Source organism: Paramisgurnus dabryanus, chromosome 19 (genome assembly GCF_030506205.2).
Source record: "Paramisgurnus dabryanus chromosome 19, PD_genome_1.1, whole genome shotgun sequence".
Taxonomy (NCBI): Eukaryota; Metazoa; Chordata; class Actinopteri; order Cypriniformes; family Cobitidae; genus Paramisgurnus; species Paramisgurnus dabryanus.
The window spans coordinates 32,362,020-32,378,472 of NC_133355.1; the positions used below are offsets into that span (position 1 = coordinate 32,362,020).

General features: G+C 46.4%; 1 protein-coding gene and 26 non-coding genes across 27 annotated transcripts in view; 2 read left to right on the plus strand and 25 right to left on the minus strand.

Annotated features, from left to right (window-relative positions):
• The window catches only part of LOC135735099 (CMP-N-acetylneuraminate-beta-galactosamide-alpha-2,3-sialyltransferase 1-like), a 473,227-nt gene that overhangs the window by 132,968 nt on the left and 323,806 nt on the right, over positions 1-16,453 (minus strand). The gene's annotated exons all lie outside the window — the stretch shown is intronic.
• On the minus strand, positions 618-689 carry trnap-agg (transfer RNA proline (anticodon AGG)). Its single transcript has one exon. It is a non-coding gene; the product is annotated as a tRNA-Pro (tRNA).
• Positions 786-858, plus strand: trnaa-agc (transfer RNA alanine (anticodon AGC)). The gene has a single exon. It is a non-coding gene; the product is annotated as a tRNA-Ala (tRNA).
• Positions 1,489-1,560, minus strand: trnaq-cug (transfer RNA glutamine (anticodon CUG)). The gene has a single exon. It is a non-coding gene; the product is annotated as a tRNA-Gln (tRNA).
• On the minus strand, positions 1,668-1,740 carry trnaf-gaa (transfer RNA phenylalanine (anticodon GAA)). Its single transcript has one exon. It is a non-coding gene; the product is annotated as a tRNA-Phe (tRNA).
• On the minus strand, positions 1,821-1,894 carry trnai-aau (transfer RNA isoleucine (anticodon AAU)). The gene has a single exon. It is a non-coding gene; the product is annotated as a tRNA-Ile (tRNA).
• trnap-ugg (transfer RNA proline (anticodon UGG)) lies at positions 1,972-2,043 on the minus strand. Its single transcript has one exon. It is a non-coding gene; the product is annotated as a tRNA-Pro (tRNA).
• On the plus strand, positions 2,968-3,040 carry trnaa-agc (transfer RNA alanine (anticodon AGC)). Its single transcript has one exon. It is a non-coding gene; the product is annotated as a tRNA-Ala (tRNA).
• trnai-aau (transfer RNA isoleucine (anticodon AAU)) lies at positions 3,665-3,738 on the minus strand. The gene has a single exon. It is a non-coding gene; the product is annotated as a tRNA-Ile (tRNA).
• trnap-ugg (transfer RNA proline (anticodon UGG)) lies at positions 3,816-3,887 on the minus strand. Its single transcript has one exon. It is a non-coding gene; the product is annotated as a tRNA-Pro (tRNA).
• On the minus strand, positions 5,242-5,313 carry trnap-agg (transfer RNA proline (anticodon AGG)). The gene has a single exon. It is a non-coding gene; the product is annotated as a tRNA-Pro (tRNA).
• trnaq-cug (transfer RNA glutamine (anticodon CUG)) lies at positions 6,082-6,153 on the minus strand. Its single transcript has one exon. It is a non-coding gene; the product is annotated as a tRNA-Gln (tRNA).
• On the minus strand, positions 6,261-6,333 carry trnaf-gaa (transfer RNA phenylalanine (anticodon GAA)). The gene has a single exon. It is a non-coding gene; the product is annotated as a tRNA-Phe (tRNA).
• On the minus strand, positions 6,414-6,487 carry trnai-aau (transfer RNA isoleucine (anticodon AAU)). Its single transcript has one exon. It is a non-coding gene; the product is annotated as a tRNA-Ile (tRNA).
• trnap-agg (transfer RNA proline (anticodon AGG)) lies at positions 7,991-8,062 on the minus strand. The gene has a single exon. It is a non-coding gene; the product is annotated as a tRNA-Pro (tRNA).
• Positions 8,863-8,934, minus strand: trnaq-cug (transfer RNA glutamine (anticodon CUG)). The gene has a single exon. It is a non-coding gene; the product is annotated as a tRNA-Gln (tRNA).
• Positions 9,042-9,114, minus strand: trnaf-gaa (transfer RNA phenylalanine (anticodon GAA)). Its single transcript has one exon. It is a non-coding gene; the product is annotated as a tRNA-Phe (tRNA).
• trnai-aau (transfer RNA isoleucine (anticodon AAU)) lies at positions 9,195-9,268 on the minus strand. Its single transcript has one exon. It is a non-coding gene; the product is annotated as a tRNA-Ile (tRNA).
• On the minus strand, positions 10,772-10,843 carry trnap-agg (transfer RNA proline (anticodon AGG)). The gene has a single exon. It is a non-coding gene; the product is annotated as a tRNA-Pro (tRNA).
• On the minus strand, positions 11,119-11,190 carry trnaq-cug (transfer RNA glutamine (anticodon CUG)). Its single transcript has one exon. It is a non-coding gene; the product is annotated as a tRNA-Gln (tRNA).
• Positions 11,298-11,371, minus strand: trnaf-gaa (transfer RNA phenylalanine (anticodon GAA)). The gene has a single exon. It is a non-coding gene; the product is annotated as a tRNA-Phe (tRNA).
• Positions 11,452-11,525, minus strand: trnai-aau (transfer RNA isoleucine (anticodon AAU)). The gene has a single exon. It is a non-coding gene; the product is annotated as a tRNA-Ile (tRNA).
• Positions 11,602-11,674, minus strand: trnap-ugg (transfer RNA proline (anticodon UGG)). The gene has a single exon. It is a non-coding gene; the product is annotated as a tRNA-Pro (tRNA).
• Positions 13,892-13,963, minus strand: trnaq-cug (transfer RNA glutamine (anticodon CUG)). The gene has a single exon. It is a non-coding gene; the product is annotated as a tRNA-Gln (tRNA).
• trnaf-gaa (transfer RNA phenylalanine (anticodon GAA)) lies at positions 14,071-14,143 on the minus strand. Its single transcript has one exon. It is a non-coding gene; the product is annotated as a tRNA-Phe (tRNA).
• Positions 14,224-14,297, minus strand: trnai-aau (transfer RNA isoleucine (anticodon AAU)). The gene has a single exon. It is a non-coding gene; the product is annotated as a tRNA-Ile (tRNA).
• Positions 15,801-15,872, minus strand: trnap-agg (transfer RNA proline (anticodon AGG)). The gene has a single exon. It is a non-coding gene; the product is annotated as a tRNA-Pro (tRNA).

The window sequence follows — 16,453 nt, forward strand, 5'->3', positions numbered from 1 at the left end:
TGAACAGGGGACCTTCTTGCTGTGAGACAGCTGTGCTCTGTTTGGGGTGCCAACTGTGTCACCCCAAACATCTTTATTAGAAGGGGCATCCCAATACTTAGTGTAAGTTGTAACGTCAAGTAACATCTTCGAAGCCATGTCTTTATCGCATTTTCCAAGTGTTGATTTTAGATTTTAGGAGAAAATTCCGATAAATCATCCGTAAACTAAATTGGACACCATGCATCACTAGCCTGGTTGTATATTTAAGTCTCATAGCTCCAGGCACCTCAGGGTACCTACCCAGGCCCAGTGGCCAGGATGATGTGCTTCTCCCGGCCAGGAGGGAGTAGGTCGAATAGCCTGGGTCATTTTTCGGGTTGAGTCAATTGTGTTGCTTGAAATTAACTCATCGCTTGTTAAAACAGGTAGAAAGCTTAAAGGGTGGGGGGATCGTCTAGGGGTTAACAAACAAGGACCCCCTCGGACATGGTTTCGACCTGGAAAGGCCAAATGCGGACGCGTCGCTGAGAGGTCTCTGACGTCCTTTGCAGGTTTCTCGTTGACATTACTTTCCTGCCAGGATTGCCATACACAGCGGTGTTGTGTGTTAAAGCTCATAGGGATCAGTCTAAAGAGGGCTCGTCCGGGATTTGAACCGGGGACCTCTCGCACCCTAAGCGAGAATCATACCCCTAGACCAACGAGCCACTTGTTTGGTGCCAGCCCTGCCGCCCTCACAAACACTTTCCCACAACGTCGCAGCCACCTTTCAACAAGCCAAAGCAGTCAAGAGCCAGGGGTAAGGGGAATTAGCTCAAATGGTAGAGCGCTCGCTTAGCATGCGAGAGGTAGCGGGATCGATGCCCGCATTCTCCACGTGATTGTGGTTTGTTGTGTATTGCACTGATGTTACAGACCGTAAGCGTGAAGCTTTACATTGGGTCCTGCTCTTACGTTTTGCCTCAAAAAGCCAACAGGTCCCAGTGTCGGTCCTCAGTATGACACCTGAGCACACACATGAACGTCTCCTATACGGATGTTATTTCTCAAAGCAACATGGAGCAGGAGCTTTACATTCCTAGAGCATTTTGTTGCGATTTAAAATTGGAATCATTTTTTTCAATGTTCATTTGTCTTCCTGTCATTGCTGGTAAGTCTTTTAAATACATTTCACTGTCAGATTGTACACATGAGCTGTGTGTTTCCTTTGGCCTGTACACATGAGCTGCGTGTTTCTTTTGTCCTAAACGTCAATGCATTTTTCATTTATCCTAAGTTTTCGTACATGTTTAATTTGCTTCCTTGTAACGTCCTTAGGTTTGCTGAAATTTGGCGACTTGTGCGTTGTTGGCCCATCGCCAGGGAGAACTGGAAAAGTGCTCAATGTTGCTTGAATTAACAAATTTTTTGTCTACATCCTGAGTGCTCTGGTAGAAAGGCTTAAAGGGCGTGGGGATTGTTTTGGGGTAAGAAACACTGTTCCCTTGGATACCCAAAAAGTGTTACAGGTCCCACCGAGATTTGAACTCGGATCGCTGGATTCAGAGTCCAGAGTGCTAACCGTTACACCATGGAACCACTCTTTGCCTGAGCACCTGACCCACTGCGTCACAGAGAAAAGGACACTCGGACAGGGACCGTCAGCAAAACCACAGCAAGCCAAACTGACAGGAAACGGCCTGCAATGCCGAAACCCGGGATCGAACCAGGGACCTTTAGATCTTCAGTCTAACGCTCTCCCAACTGAGCTATTTCGGCAAGACAGGTTGGTCAGGCAGGAATTTTCATGACAAATCACAGCAATATAGCAGTCTGCAATAGAATGTAGAGAAAAGCCGTGGCCCGTACGGGGGTCGAACCCGCGACCTTGGCGTTATTAGCACCACGCTCTAACCAACTGAGCTAACCGGCCATGGAGCAGCAATGGTTCTGCCAAGACTGACATGAATTTTCCACAGTGTAGCAGCATCAAGAAACAAAGTTATATACGGGCTCATCCGGGATTTGAACCCGGGACCTCTCGCACCCAAAGCGAGAATCATACCCCCAGACCAACGAGCCAAGCCTTGCTTCCTTTTTGCCATGCCACTGGGAAACATGTGACAACAACGCAGTCACCAGCTTCCTCAAGCAGTTCCTGGAGATGGGCCTGTTGGGTCCTGCTCCTCTGTTTAGCCACAATGAGCCCTAGTGTTGGGCTGGTGTCAAAATAAGCTCTTATCGATATTAGTACATGCTTATTTCTTAATATTTGAAATGGTGTGAGAGAAGTCGACTGGTCTGCATAATCGTGGACCTGAACCCAGCTGAACACCTTTGTTATGAATTACAGGCTCTGAACAAAACACTCATCACCCAAACCCTTCAATGATTAGTTCACAGGGCCACAGTCATTTCAGCACAGAAAAAGTCCTTTCCAAAACTGTTGCAACATAAATGGAAACAAAATTATTTGACATGGTCTGTATGGTATAGCATTTATATTTGTATTGATTGGAGAAAGTGGAATAGATAAATATGTTAATTTACTATTAAAACATTTTTCGGGTTGAGTCAATTGTGTTGCTTGAAATTAACTCATCGCTTGGTAAAACAGCAAGCCCTCCGGTAGAAAGCTTAAAGGGTAGGGGGATCGTCTAGGGGTTAACAAACAAGGACCCCCTCGGACATGGTTTCGACCTGGAAAGGCCAAAGGCGGACGCGTCGCTGAGAGGTCTCTGACGTCCTTTGCAGGTTTCTCGTTGACATTACTTTCCTGCCAGGTTTGCCATACACAGCGGTGTTGTGTGTTAAAGCTCATAGGGATCAGTCTAAAGAGGGCTCGTCCGGGATTTGAACCGGGGACCTCTCGCACCTTAAGCGAGAATCATACCCCTAGACCAACGAGCCACTTGTTTGGTGCCAGCCCTGCCGCCCTCACAAACACTTTCCCACAACGTCGCTGCCACCTTTCAACAAGCCAAAGCAGTCAAGAGGCAGGGGTAAGGGGAATTAGCTCAAATGGTAGAGCGCTCGCTTAGCATGCGAGAGGTAGCGGGATCGATGCCCGCATTCTCCACGTGATTGTGGTTTGTTGTGAATTGCACTGATGTTACAGACCGTAAGCGTGAAGCTTTACATTGGGTACTGCTCTTACGTTTTGCCTCAAAAAGCCAACAGGTCCCAGTGTCGGTCCTCAGTATGACACCTGTGCACACACATGAACGTCTCCTATACGGATGTTATTTCTCAAAGCAACATGGAGCAGGAGCTTTACATTCCTAGAGCATTTTGTTGCGATTTAAAATTGGAATCATTTTTTTCAATGTTCATTTGTCTTCCTGTCATTGCTGGTAAGTCTTTTAAATACATTTCACTGACAGATTGTACACATGAGCTGTGTGTTTCCTTTGGCCTGTACACATGAGCTGCGTGTTTCTTTTGTCCTAAACGTCAATGCATTTTTCATTTATCCTAAGTTTTCGTACATGTTTAATTTGCTTCCTTGTAATTTCCTTAGGTTTGCTGAAATTTGGCGACTTGTGCGTTGTTGGCCCATCGCCAGGGAGAACTGATCTTCACTGATCTTCAGTCTAACGCTCTCCCAACTGAGCTATTTCGGCAAGACAGGTTGGTCAGGCAGGAATTTTCATGACAAATCACAGCAATATAGCAGTCTGCAATAGAATGTAGAGAAAAGCCGTGGCCCGTACGGGGGTCGAACCCGCGACCTTGGCGTTATTAGCACCACGCTCTAACCAACTGAGCTAACCGGCCATGGAGCACCAATGGTTCTGCCAAGACTGACATGAATTTTCCACAGTGTAGCAGCATCAAGAAACAAAGCTATATACGGGCTTGTCCGGGATTTGAACCCGGGACCTCTCGCACCCAAAGCGAGAATCATACCCCTAGACCAACGAGCCAAGCCTTGCTTCCTTTTTGCCATGCCACTGGGAAACATGTGACAACAACGCAGTCACCAGCTTCCTCAAGCAGTTCCTGGGGATGGGCCTGTTGGGTCCTGCTCCTCTGTTTAGCCACAATGAGCCCTAGTGTTGGGCTGGTGTCAAAATAAGCTCTTATCGATATTAGTACATGCTTATTTCTTAATATTTGAAATGGTGTGAGAGAAGTCGACTGGTCTGCATCATCGTGGACCTGAACCCAGCTGAACACCTTTGTTATGAATTACAGGCTCTGAACAAAACACTCATCACCCAAACCCTTCAATGATTTATTCACAGGGCCACAGTCATTTCAGCACAGAAAAAGTCCTTTCCAAAACTGTTGCAACATAAATGGAAACAAAATTATTTGACATGGTCTGTATGGTATAGCATTTATATTTGTATTGATTGGAGAAAGTGGAATAGATAAATATGTTAATTTACTATTAAAACCAGTTCAGCATCTATGGCTATATTCATGGTGAGAACTGGTTATTGGCAAAGTCAGAAATGCACGTTAGGTGAATTGGAGATGTCAAATTGCCCTTCCCTCGGTTTCTGTGTGTGTGTATAGATCAACGTGTGTGTTGTTTCTGGACTGTTTAAGAACACCAAATAATGCAGTGCCCAGAGTAATTCCATGCTGACTCAAGGAGAACATGTAAACTCCACACAGAAAGGCCTCCTGACCCAGCCAGGGCTTGAACAGGGGACCTTCTTGCTGTGAGACAGCTGTGCTCTGTTTGGGGTGCCAACTGTGTCACCCCAAACATCTTTATTAGAAGGGGCATCCCAATACTTAGTGTAAGTTGTAACGTCAAGTAACATCTTAGAAGCCATGTCTTTATCGCATTTTCCAAGTGTTGATTTTAGATTTTAGGAGAAAATTCCGATAAATCATCCGTAAACTAAATTGGACACCATGCATCACTAGCCTGGTTGTATATTTAAGTCTCATAGCTCCAGGCACCTCAGGGTACCTACCCAGGCCCAGTGGCCAGGATGATATGCTTCTCCCGGCCAGGAGGGAGTAGGTCGAATAGCCTGGGTCATTTTTCGGGTTGAGTCAATTGTGTTGCTTGAAATTAACTCATCGCTTGTTAAAACAGCAAGCCCTCCGGTAGAAAGCTTAAAGGGTAGGGGGATCGTCTAGGGGTTAACAAACAAGGACCCCCTCGGACATGGTTTCGACCTGGAAAGGCCAAAGGCAGACGCGTCGCTGAGAGGTCTCTGACGTCCTTTGCAGGTTTCTCGTTGACATTACTTTTCTGCCAGGTTTGCCATACACAGCGGTGTTCTGTGTTAAAGCTCATAGGGATCAGTCTAAAGAGGGCTCGTCCGGGATTTGAACCGGGGACCTCTCGCACCCTAAGCGAGAATCATACCCCTAGACCAACGAGCCACTTGTTTGGTGCCAGCCCTGCCGCCCTCACAAACACTTTCCCACAACGTCGCAGCCACCTTTCAACAAGCCAAGGCAGTCAAGAGGCAGGGGTAAGGGGAGTTAGCTCAAATGGTAGAGCCCTCGCTTAGCATGCGAGAGGTAGCGGGATCGATGCCCGCATTCTCCACGTGATTGTGGTTTGTTGTGAATTGCACTGATGTTACAGACCGTAAGCGTGAAGCTTTACATTGGGTCCTGCTCTTACGTTTTGCCTCAGTATGACACCTGAGCACACACATGAACGTCTCCTATACGGATGTTATTTCTCAAAGCAACATGGAGCAGGAGCTTTACATTCCTAGAGCATTTTGTTGCGATTTAAAATTGGAATCATTTTTTTCAATGTTCATTTGTCTTCCTGTCATTGCTGGTAAGTCTTTTAAATACATTTCACTGTCAGATTGTACACATGAGCTTAGTGTTTCCTTTGGCCTGTACACATGAGCTGCGTGTTTCTTTTGTCCTAAACGTCAATGCATTTTTCATTTATCCTAAGTTTTCGTAAATGTTTAATTTGCTTCCTTGTAACGTCCTTAGGTTTGCTGAAATTTGGCGACTTGTGCGTTGTTGGCCCATCGCCAGGGAGAACTGGAAAAGTGCTCAATGTTGCTTGAATTAACTAATTTTTTGTCTACATCCTGAGTGCTCTGGTAGAAAGGCTTAAAGGGCGTGGGGATTGTTTTGGGGTAAGAAACACTGTTCCCTTGGATACCCAAAAAGTGTTACAGGTCCCACCGAGATTTGAACTCGGATCGCTGGATTCAGAGTCCAGAGTGCTAACCGTTACACCATGGAACCACTCTTTGCCTGAGCGCTTGACCGACTGCGTCACAGAGAAAAGGACACTCGGACAGGGACCGTCAGCAAAACCACAGCAAGCCAAACTGACAGGAAACGGCCCGCAATGCCGAAACCCGGGATCGAACCAGGGACCTTTAGATCTTCAGTCTAACGCTCTCCCAACTGAGCTATTTCGGCAAGACAGGTTGGTCAGGCAGGAATTTTCATGACAAATCACAGCAATATAGCAGTCTGCAATAGAATGTAGAGAAAAGCCGTGGCCCGTACGGGAGTCGAACCCGCGACCTTGGCGTTATTAGCACCACGCTCTAACCAACTGAGCTAACCGGCCATGGAGCACCAATGGTTCTGCCAAGACTGACATGAATTTTCCACAGTGTAGCAGCATCAAGAAACAAAGTTATATACGGGCTCGTCCGGGATTTGAATCCGGGACCTCTCGCACCCAAAGCGAGAATCATACCCCCAGAACAAAGAGCCAAGCCTTGCTTCCTTTTTGCCATGCCACTGGGAAACATGTGACAACAACGCAGTCACCAGCTTCCTCAAGCAGTTCCTGGGGATGGGCCTGTTGGGTCCTGCTCCTCTGTTTAGCCACAATGAGCCCTAGTGTTGGGCTGGTGTCAAAATAAGCTCTTATCGATATTAGTACATGCTTATTTCTTAATATTTGAAATGGTGTGAGAGAAGTCGACTGGTCTGCATAATCGTGGACCTGAACCCAGCTGAACACCTTTGTTATGAATTACAGGCTCTGAACAAAACACTCATCACCCAAACCCTTCAATGATTTGTTCACAGGGCCACAGTCATTTCAGCACAGAAAAAGTCCTTTCCAAAACTGTTGCAACATAAATGGAAACAAAATTATTTGACATGGTCTGTATGGTATAGCATTTATATTTGTATTGATTGGAGAAAGTGGAATAGATAAATATGTTAATTTACTATTAAAACCAGTTCAGCATCTATGGCTATATTCATGGTGAGAACTGGTTATTGGCAAAGTCAGAAATGCACGTTAGGTGAATTGGAGATGTCAAATTGCCCTTCCCTCGGTTTCTGTGTGTGTGTATAGATCAACGTGTGTGTTGTTTCTGGACTGTTTAAGAACACCAAATAATGCAGTGCCCAGAGTAATTCCATGCTGACTCAAGGAGAACATGTAAACTCCACACAGAAAGGCCTCCTGACCCATCCAGGGCTTGAACAGGGGACCTTCTTGCTGTGAGACAGCTGTGCTCTGTTTGGGGTGCCAACTGTGTCACCCCAAACATCTTTATTAGAAGGGGCATCCCAATACTTAGTGTAAGTTGTAACGTCAAGTAACATCTTAGAAGCCATGTCTTTATCGCATTTTCCAAGTGTTGATTTTAGATTTTAGGAGAAAATTCCGATAAATCATCCATAAACTAAATTGGACACCATGCATCACTAGCCTGGTTGTATATTTAAGTCTCATAGCTCCAGGCACCTCAGGGTACCTACCCAGGCCCAGTGGCCAGGATGATGTGCTTCTCCCGGCCAGGAGGGAGTAGGTCGAATAGCCTGGGTCATTTTTCGGGTTGAGTCAATTGTGTTGCTTGAAATTAACTCATCGCTTGTTAAAACAGCAAGCCCTCCGGTAGAAAGCTTAAAGGGTAGGGGGATCGTCTAGGGGTTAACAAACAAGCACCCCCTCGGACATGGTTTCGACCTGGAAAGGCCAAAGGCGGACGCGTCGCTGAGAGGTCTCTGACGTCCTTTGCAGGTTTCTCGTTGACATTACTTTCCTGCCAGGATTGCCATACACAGCGGTGTTGTGTGTTAAAGCTCATAGGGATCAGTCTAAAGAGGGCTCGTCCGGGATTTGAACCGGGGACCTCTCGCACCCTAAGCGAGAATCATACCCCTAGACCAACGAGCCACTTGTTTGGTGCCAGCCCTGCCGCCCTCACAGGACACTTTCCCACAACGTCGCAGCCACCTTTCAACAAGCCAAAGCAGTCAAGAGGCAGGGGTAAGGGGAATTAGCTCAAATGGTAGAGCGCTCGTTTAGCATGCGAGAGGTAGCGGGATCGATGCCCGGATTCTCCACGTGGTTGTGGTTTGTTGTGAATTGCACTGATGTTTCAGACCGTAAGCGTGAAGCTTTACATTGGGTCCTGCTCTTACGTTTTGCCTCAAAAAGCCAACAGGTCCCAGTGTCGGTCCTCAGTATGACACCTGAGCACACACATGAACGTCTCCTATACGGATGTTATTTCTCAAAGCAACATGGAGCAGGAGCTTTACATTCCTAGAGCATTTTGTTGCGATTTAAAATTGGAATCATTTTTTTCAATGTTCATTTGTCTTCCTGTCATTGCTGGTAAGTCTTTTAAATACATTTCACTGTCAGATTGTACACATGAGCTTAGTGTTTCCTTTGGCCTGTACACATGAGCTGCGTGTTTCTTTTGTCCTAAACGTCAATGCATTTTTCATTTATCCTAAGTTTTCGTAGATGTTTAATTTGCTTCCTTGTAACGTCCTTAGGTTTGCTGAAATTTGGCGACTTGTGCGTTGTTGGCCCATCGCCAGGGAGAACTGGAAAAGTGCTCAATGTTGCTTGAATTAACTAATTTTTTGTCTACATCCTGAGTGCTCTGGTAGAAAGGCTTAAAGGGCTTGGGGATTGTTTTGGGGTAAGAAACACTGTTCCCTTGGATACCCAAAAAGTGTTACAGGTCCCACCGAGATTTGAACTCGGATCGCTGGATTCAGAGTCCAGAGTGCTAACCGTTACACCATGGAACCACTCTTTGCCTGAGTGCCTGACCCACTGCGTGACAGAGAAAAGGACACTCGGACAGGGACCGTCAGCAAAACCACAGCAAGCCAAACTGACAGGAAACGGCCCGCAATGCCGAAACCCGGGATTGAACCAGGGATCTTTAGATCTTCAGTCTAACGCTCTCCCAACTGAGCTATTTCGGCAAGACAGGTTGGTCAGGCAGGAATTTTCATGACAAATCACAGCAATATAGCAGTCTGCAATAGAATGTAGAGAAAAGCCGTGGCCCGTACGGGGGTCGAACCCGCGACCTTGGCGTTATTAGCACCACGCTCTAACCAACTGAGCTAACCGGCCATGGAGCAGCAATGGTTCTGCCAAGACTAACATGAATTTTCCACAGTGTAGCAGCATCAAGAAACAAAGCTATATACGGGCTCGTCCGGGATTTAAACCCCGGATCTCTCGCACCCAGAGCGAGAATCATACCCCTAGACCAACGAGCCAAGCCTTGCTTCCTTTTTGCCATGCCACTGGGAAACATGTGACAACAACGCAGTCACCAGCTTCCTCAAGCAGTTCCTGGGGATGGGCCTGTTGGGTCCTGCTCCTCTGTTTAGCCACAATGAGCCCTAGTGTTGGGCTGGTGTCAAAATAAGCTCTTATCGATATTAGTACATGCTTATTTCTTAATATTTGAAATGGTGTGAGAGAAGTCGACTGGTCTGCATAATCGTGGACCTGAACCCAGCTGAACACCTTTGTTATGAATTACAGGCTCTGAACAAAACACTCATCACCCAAACCCTTCAATGATTTGTTCACAGGGCCACAGTCATTTCAGCACAGAAAAAGTCCTTTCCAAAACTGTTGCAACATAAATGGAAACAAAATAATTTGACATGGTCTGTATGGTATAGCATTTATATTTGTATTGATTGGAGAAAGTGGAATAGATAAATATGTTAATTTACTATTAAAACCAGTTCAGCATCTATGGCTATATTCATGGTGAGAACTGGTTATTGGCAAAGTCAGAAATGCACGTTAGGTGAATTGGAGATGTCAAATTGCCCTTCCCTCGGTTTCTGTGTGTGTGTATAGATCAACGTGTGTGTTGTTTCTGGACTGTTTAAGGACACCAAATAATGAAGTGCCCAGAGTAATTCCATGCTGACTCAAGGAGAACATGTAAACTCCACACAGAAAGGCCTCCTGACCCAGCCAGGGCTTGAACAGGGGACCTTCTTGCTGTGAGACAGCTGTGCTCTGTTTGGGGTGCCAACTGTGTCACCCCAAACATCTTTATTAGAAGGGGCATCCCAATACTTAGTGTAAGTTGTAACGTCAAGTAACATCTTAGAAGCCATGTCTTTATCGCATTTTCCAAGTGTTGATTTTAGATTTTAGGAGAAAATTCCGATAAATCATCCGTAAACTAAATTGGACACCATGCATCACTAGCCTGGTTGTATATTTAAGTCTGATAGCTCCAGGCACCTCAGGGTACCTACCCAGGCCCAGTGGCCAGGATGATGTGCTTCTCCCGGCCAGGAGGGAGTAGGTCGAATAGCCTGGGTCATTTTTCGGGTTGAGTCAATTGTGTTGCTTGAAATTAACTCATCGCTTGTTAAAACAGCAAGCCCTCCGGTAGAAAGCTTAAAGGGTAGGGGGATCGTCTAGGGGTTAACAAACAAGGACCCCCTCGGACATGGTTTCGACCTGGAAAGGCCAAAGGCGGACGCGTCGCTGAGAGGTCTCTGACGTCCTTTGCAGGTTTCTCGTTGACATTACTTTCCTGCCAGGGTTGCCATACACAGCGGTGTTGTGTGTTAAAGCTCATAGGGATCAGTCTAAAGAGGGCTCGTCCGGGATTTGAACCCGGGACCTCTCGCACCCTAAGCGAGAATCATACCCCTAGACCAACGAGCCACTTGTTTGGTGCCAGCCCTGCCGCCCTCACAAACATTTTCCCACAACGTCGCAGCCACCTTTCAACAAGCCAAAGCAGTCAAGAGGCAGGGGTAAGGGGAATTAGCTCAAATGGTAGAGCGCTCGCTTAGCATGCGAGAGGTAGCGGGATCGATGTGCTTGAATTAACTAATTTTTTGTCTACATCCTGAGTGCTCTGGTAGAAAGGCTTAAAGGGCGTGGGGATTGTTTTGGGGTAAGAAACACTGTTCCCTTGGATACCCAAAAAGTGTTACAGGTCCCACCGAGATTTGAACTCGGATCGCTGGATTCAGAGTCCAGAGTGCTAACCGTTACACCATGGAACCACTCTTTGCCTGAGCGCCTGACCCACTGCGTCACAGAGAAAAGGACACTCGGACAGGGACCGTCAGTAAAACCACAGCAAGCCAAACTGACAGGAAACGGCCCGCAATGCCGAAACCCGGGATCGAACCAGGGACCTTTAGATCTTCAGTCTAACGCTCTCCCAACTGATCTATTTTCGGCAAGACAGGTTGGTCAGGCAGGAATTTTCATGACAAATCACAGCAATATAGCAGTCTGCAATAGAATGTAGAGAAAAGCCATGGCCCGTACGTGGGTCGAACCCGCGACCTTGGCGTTATTAGCACCACGCTCTAACCAACTGAGCTAACCGGCCATGGAGCACCAATGGTTCTGCCAAGACTGACATGCATTTTCCACAGTGTAGCAGCATCAAGAAACAAAGCTATATACGGGCTCGTCCGGGATTTGAACCCGGGACCTCTCGCACCCAAAGCGAGAATCATACCCCTAGACCAACGAGTCAAGCCTTGCTTCCTTTTTGGCATGCCACTGGGAAACATGTGACAACAACGCAGTCACCAGCTTCCTCAAGCAGTTCCTGGGGATGGGCCTGTTGGGTCCTGCTCCTCTGTTTAGCCACAATGAGCCCTAGTGTTGGGCTGGTGTCAAAATAAGCTCTTATCGATATTAGTACATGCTTATTTCTTAATATTTGAAATGGTGTGAGAGAAGTCGACTGGTCTGCATAATCGTGGACCTGAACCCAGCTGAACACCTTTGTTATGAATTACAGGCTCTGAACAAAACACTCATCACCCAAACCCTTCAATGATTTGTTCACAGGGCCACAGTCATTTCGGCACAGAAAAAGTCCTTTCCAAAACTGTTGCAACATAAATGGAAAAAAATTATTTGACATGGTCTGTATGGTATAGCATTTATATTTGTATTGACTGGAGAAAGTGGAATAGATAAATATGTTAATTTACTATTAAAACCAGTTCAGCATCTATGGCTATATTCATGGTGAGAACTGGTTATTGGCAAAGTCAGAAATGCACGTTAGGTGAATTGGAGATGTCAAATTGCCCTTCCCTCGGTTTCTGTGTGTGTGTATAGATCAACGTGTGTGTTGTTTCTGGACTGTTTAAGGACACCAAATAATGCAGTGCCCAGAGTAATTCCATGCTGACTCAAGGAGAACATGTAAACTCCACACAGAAAGGCCTCCTGACCCAGCCAGGGCTTGAACAGGGGACCTTCTTGCTGTGAGACAGCTGTGCTCTGTTTGGGGTGCCAACTGTGTCACCCCAAACATCTTTATTAGAAGGGGCACCCCAATACTTAGTGTAAGTTGTAACGTCAAGTAACATCTTAGAAGCCATGTCTTTATCGCATTTTCCAAGTGTTGATTTTAGATTTTAGGAGAAAATTCCGATAAATCATCCGTAACTAAATTGGACACCATGCATCACTAGCCTGGTTGTATATTTAACTCTCATAGCTCCAGGCACCTCAGGGAACCTACCCAGGCCCAGTGGCCAGGATGATGTGCTTCTCCCGGCCAGGAGGTTGTAGGTCGAATAGCCTGGGTCATTTTTCGGGTTGAGTCAATTGTGTTGCTTGAAATTAACTCATCGCTTGTTAAAACAGCAAGCCCTCCGGTAGAAAGCTTAAAGGGTAGGGGGATCGTCTAGGGGTTAACAAACAAGGACCCCCTCGGACATGGTTTCGACCTGGAAAGGCCGACGCGTCGCTGAGAGGTCTCTGACGTCCTTTGCAGGTTTCTCGTTGACATTACTTTCCTGCCAGGATTGCCATACACAGCGGTGTTGTGTGTTAAAGCTCATAGGGATCAGTCTAAAGAGGGCTCGTCCGGGATTTGAACCGGGGACCTCTCGCACCCTAAGCGAGAATCATACCCCTAGACCAATGAGCCAGTTGTTTGGTGCCAGCCCTGCCGCCCTCACAGGACACTTTCCCACAACGTCGCAGCCACCTTTCAACAAGCCAAAGCAGTCAAGAGGCAGGGGTAAGGGGAATTAGCTCAAATGGTAGAGCGCTCGCTTAGCATGGGAGAGGTAGCGGGATCGATGCCCGGATTCTCCACGTGATTGTGGTTTGTTGTGAATTGCACTGATGTTACAGACCGTAAGCGTGAAGCTTTACATTGGGTCCTGCTCTTACGTTTTGCCTCAAAAAGCCAACAGGTCCCATTGTCGGTCCTCAGTATGACACCTGAGCACACACATGAACGTCTCCTATACGGATGTTATTTCTCAAAGCAACATGGAGCAGGAGCTTTACATTCCTAGAGCATTTTGTTGCGATTTAAAATTGGAATCATTTTTTTCAATGTTCATTTGTCTTCCTGTCATTGCTGGTAAGTCTTTTAAATACATTTCACTGTCAGATTGTACACATGAGCTTAGTGTTTCCTTTGGCCTGTACACATGAGCTGCGTGTTTCTTTTGTCCTAAACGTCAATGCATTTTTCATTTATCCTAAGTTTTCGTAAATGTTTAATTTGCTTCCTTGTAACGTCCTTAGGTTTGCTGAAATTTGGCGACTTGTGCGTTGTTGGCCCATCGCCAGGGAGAACTGGAAAAGTGCTCAATGTTGCTTGAATTAACTAATTTTTTGTCTACATCCTGAGTGCTCTGGTAGAAAGGCTTAAAGGGCGTGGGGATTGTTTTGGGGTAAGAAACACTGTTCCCTTGGATACCCAAAAAGTGTTACAGGTCCCACCGAGATTTGAACTCGGATCGCTGGATTCAGAGTCCAGAGTGCTAACCGTTACACCATGGAACCACTCTTTGCCTGAGCGCTTGACCGACTGCGTCACAGAGAAAAGGACACTCGGACAGGGACCGTCAGCAAAACCACAGCAAGCCAAACTGACAGGAAACGGCCCGCAATGCCGAAACCCGGGATCGAACCAGGGACCTTTAGATCTTCAGTCTAACGCTCTCCCAACTGAGCTATTTCGGCAAGACAGGTTGGTCAGGCAGGAATTTTCATGACAAATCACAGCAATATAGCAGTCTGCAATAGAATGTAGAGAAAAGCCGTGGCCCGTACGGGAGTCGAACCCGCGACCTTGGCGTTATTAGCACCACGCTCTAACCAACTGAGCTAACCGGCCATGGAGCACCAATGGTTCTGCCAAGACTGACATGAATTTTCCACAGTGTAGCAGCATCAAGAAACAAAGTTATATACGGGCTCGTCCGGGATTTGAATCCGGGACCTCTCGCACCCAAAGCGAGAATCATACCCCCAGAACAAAGAGCCAAGCCTTGCTTCCTTTTTGCCATGCCACTGGGAAACATGTGACAACAACGCAGTCACCAGCTTCCTCAAGCAGTTCCTGGGGATGGGCCTGTTGGGTCCTGCTCCTCTGTTTAGCCACAATGAGCCCTAGTGTTGGGCTGGTGTCAAAATAAGCTCTTATCGATATTAGTACATGCTTATTTCTTAATATTTGAAATGGTGTGAGAGAAGTCGACTGGTCTGCATAATCGTGGACCTGAACCCAGCTGAACACCTTTGTTATGAATTACAGGCTCTGAACAAAACACTCATCACCCAAACCCTTCAATGATTTGTTCACAGGGCCACAGTCATTTCAGCACAGAAAAAGTCCTTTCCAAAACTGTTGCAACATAAATGGAAACAAAATTATTTGACATGGTCTGTATGGTATAGCATTTATATTTGTATTGATTGGAGAAAGTGGAATAGATAAATATGTTAATTTACTATTAAAACCAGTTCAGCATCTATGGCTATATTCATGGTGAGAACTGGTTATTGGCAAAGTCAGAAATGCACGTTAGGTGAATTGGAGATGTCAAATTGCCCTTCCCTCGGTTTCTGTGTGTGTGTATAGATCAACGTGTGTGTTGTTTCTGGACTGTTTAAGAACACCAAATAATGCAGTGCCCAGAGTAATTCCATGCTGACTCAAGGAGAACATGTAAACTCCACACAGAAAGGCCTCCTGACCCATCCAGGGCTTGAACAGGGGACCTTCTTGCTGTGAGACAGCTGTGCTCTGTTTGGGGTGCCAACTGTGTCACCCCAAACATCTTTATTAGAAGGGGCATCCCAATACTTAGTGTAAGTTGTAACGTCAAGTAACATCTTAGAAGCCATGTCTTTATCGCATTTTCCAAGTGTTGATTTTAGATTTTAGGAGAAAATTCCGATAAATCATCCATAAACTAAATTGGACACCATGCATCACTAGCCTGGTTGTATATTTAAGTCTCATAGCTCCAGGCACCTCAGGGTACCTACCCAGGCCCAGTGGCCAGGATGATGTGCTTCTCCCGGCCAGGAGGGAGTAGGTCGAATAGCCTGGGTCATTTTTCGGGTTGAGTCAATTGTGTTGCTTGAAATTAACTCATCGCTTGTTAAAACAGCAAGCCCTCCGGTAGAAAGCTTAAAGGGTAGGGGGATCGTCTAGGGGTTAACAAACAAGCACCCCCTCGGACATGGTTTCGACCTGGAAAGGCCAAAGGCGGACGCGTCGCTGAGAGGTCTCTGACGTCCTTTGCAGGTTTCTCGTTGACATTACTTTCCTGCCAGGATTGCCATACACAGCGGTGTTGTGTGTTAAAGCTCATAGGGATCAGTCTAAAGAGGGCTCGTCCGGGATTTGAACCGGGGACCTCTCGCACCCTAAGCGAGAATCATACCCCTAGACCAACGAGCCACTTGTTTGGTGCCAGCCCTGCCGCCCTCACACGACACTTTCCCACAACGTCGCAGCCACCTTTCAACAAGCCAAAGCAGTCAAGAGGCAGGGGTAAGGGGAATTAGCTCAAATGGTAGAGCGCTCGTTTAGCATGCGAGAGGTAGCGGGATCGATGCCCGGATTCTCCACGTGGTTGTGGTTTGTTGTGAATTGCACTGATGTTTCAGACCGTAAGCGTGAAGCTTTACATTGGGTCCTGCTCTTACGTTTTGCCTCAAAAAGCCAACAGGTCCCAGTGTCGGTCCTCAGTATGACACCTGAGCACACACATGAACGTCTCCTATACGGATGTTATTTCTCAAAGCAACATGGAGCAGGAGCTTTACATTCCTAGAGCATTTTGTTGCGATTTAAAATTGGAATCATTTTTTTCAATGTTCATTTGTCTTCCTGTCATTGCTGGTAAGTCTTTTAAATACATTTCACTGTCAGATTGTACACATGAGCTTAGTGTTTCCTTTGGCCTGTACACATGAGCTGCGTGTTTCTTTTGTCCTAAACGTCAATGCATTTTTCATTTATCCTAAGTTTTCGTAGAT